The 2,653-nt window shown below is 44.7% G+C and overlaps 1 long non-coding RNA gene across 1 annotated transcript; it reads right to left on the bottom strand.

Annotated features, from left to right (window-relative positions):
- Positions 1-1,128: 1,128 nt before the first annotated feature.
- On the bottom strand, positions 1,129-2,653 carry LOC122367694. Its single transcript, XR_006254107.1, has 2 exons — positions 2,144-2,653; positions 1,129-1,236 (listed from the first exon to the last, which is right to left on the bottom strand). It is a non-coding gene; the product is annotated as an uncharacterized LOC122367694 (long non-coding RNA).

Here is a 2,653-nt window from a genome sequence, read left to right as displayed (position 1 = left end):
ACCCCTGCTGAATCCCTGCTAACTTCCGTTACATCTTTTCGCGCTCGGTTTTCAAGGTTTCGTAGTGTGGGCATCCACATACAAAGTAAGTCAAAAGATAGCTACAACATTTTTATTTCCATTTTTGGGATGAAAAGTTCAAGCCCATCCAACCGTTTTCGAGATATTCGTCCATATATGACCCCATGTTTTTGATACATCGGAAGGTCCTGTGTTCGAATCTCGGACAGACCAAAACTTTTATCGTTAATGTGCGGCAAACCATTGCTGCAAAGTAAAGTAGGGGTGAGCGCGCTGGTGATGGAGGGTTGTAAGTTGGCATACCTGACCTTTGATTCAAGCCGGATTTTGTGACACCAACCTCATTTTCAGGTCAGGTCAGGTCACTGACCTATGACGTCATAAGTGAACCTCTGCACGGTCTCAAAAACGTCGTAACATAGCAACTCCATCAATTCAAGGAGATCTATCACAGGCAGATGAAACTTACAGAACTCAAACTCCCTTATTCTCAAAAGTCGTTAACTTCGGATTTCTCCTAAGGGTCACCTAACATCAGGTCGGTCAGGTGATCTGGCCATTATAAGCCGATGGGGGGGGGGATATAGAGACATTTATTTTGGCGCTGACAGTGATCTTAGACGGAAAAGACACAAATAGACTCAGAAAGACCTGCCAAATTGAATAACGTGCAACTTGACCTCATCATGAGGTAATGACCTGACCTGACCTTGGACGGAGGTCAACATCCTAAATTGACCTCACCCATACAAAAAGCATATCATTCGACGTGGCTGAGCATGACGAACACGATGGTGTCAAAATTGCTGCTCTGATACCATTTTAGGCGACCACCGAACAATGCACTTCCTGATATGCCAATGCTTTTATTATCTAAAGACGATGAACACTGAACATTCTCATATATGCAAACATGCCACCAGAGTAAGTGCCGTGGTTCCCAATCGTACATACTACACGTTCCACACATCGCACTACCGCTCGTAATTGCAATGCAAACAAGCTTTGGCTCGTTGGAAATAAACTTTGGCATTGGAAGATGTCACGGTGTTACACTAAACATTGACCACAATTAGATATCAGGTATCAATATCAGTAACATTCAGCTCATCCTCAACACATAACAATCAGACGGAGAACACTACCTACAGTAAACCTCAAAGAGGTTTTGGCCATGGTAGGCAATGAGGCATAGCTGCGAGCAAGATCTTCGATCTGAGAAAACATGAAGATGAAATTACATGCATCACACTTGCAATAAAAACAAACTCAAGTGATACTTATCTTTGAAAAATCGGGATGAAAGAACATGAACCTATTTGAAAACATAACAAGCATTATCAGAGGAATAATGCATGGTTATTACGGAGCGAGCGAAGCGAGCGGAGTCTTACGTAGAATAACGGAAATTTCTGAGTATGAGCGGCCGGCCGGCCGGCCGGCCGGCCGTGCGGACGCTTTTGCGAGGCTTATATCTCAGCAACCACTTGACCGATTTACATGCGGTAATTTTTGTAGGGTAGCTTCATTCCTTCTACCAAGTATTGTACTATTCCCGATGCATGTGGGTGACCCCTTATGCACGTGCCACGTGCAAAACGAAGAGGTGTCACTTTTCTAACTGTTGCAATATCTCGGTAACTACTTGGCCGATTGCGCTGAAAGTTGGCATGTAGGTAGGCACCCACTAGGCACTGCATATCCATGTGCCAGAGTTGGGGTGCTGCTGCACGTGCGCACGTGCAGGGGTCGATTCCAGATCTCGAGAACGGCTGGACCGATTGCGCTCAAATTTGGTACGCGGTTAGGGACCGGTTAGTAGGGTGCCGTGCAAAAGTCAGTTGGGACCCATGTTGCACGTGCGCACGTGCAGGACGCCGCTTCCAGATCTCGATAACGGCTGAGCCGATTGTGCTCAAATTTGGCACATCGCTAGAGACCGGTTAGTAGAGTGCAGTGCACAAGTCAGTTGGAGGTACCCCCTCGAAATTTCGCACGTGCAAGGCCCACCCTCTCGCTCGCTCCGTTAGTCGCCCCAAAAGGCGTTATACTGGTACTTGTTTAAAAGACCTGTTAATATTAAGGTAGTGGACAGGATCTTAGAATGGTCAAGAGATGTTACCTTCAGAAGGGTTTCCTTTTGTGGTCACACATTATTGATGTTAACAAATGAACACCGGGTGGTGCACACCCTGAAAGTCACATTGTCTTTGTTGAAAACTAGGCTTCCTTCCTGTTCAGATTAAGACAGTTGATGGCACCTTTGGTTAGCTTTGTTCAAGGAAGCATTCATTTTGCCAGTGTCGGTAGGGCAACCTTGCTACATATAGGAATCTTGAGCCAGGCACAGCATATGTAGTAGTGCATGTCTTGTCCTGAAAAAGGATCAGAGATATATGGCTAAGGAAGTCATGAATGGAATTGACTCAGGCTGCTCTGAGGATGATTGACCACAAAGACATGGCTATTGTGAAAGCCCTGAAATAACTTATGAACTGGTGTGTTTTGAGTGAAGTGGAATATCAAGAACAGCATTAAAAAAGAAAAAGTAAAAATTGACCTAAAAATTATCTTCCATGTTTAGTTTCAATCACCCAAATCTTACGCGTTTTCATACAAACTTAAAATACCA

The sequence above is a fragment of the Amphibalanus amphitrite genome, unplaced genomic scaffold, assembly GCF_019059575.1.
Source record: "Amphibalanus amphitrite isolate SeventyFive unplaced genomic scaffold, NRLGWU_Aamphi_draft 000889F_arrow, whole genome shotgun sequence".
Classification (NCBI taxonomy): Eukaryota; Metazoa; Arthropoda; class Thecostraca; order Balanomorpha; family Balanidae; genus Amphibalanus; species Amphibalanus amphitrite.
This window is presented reverse-complemented; position numbering and strand designations above follow the sequence as displayed.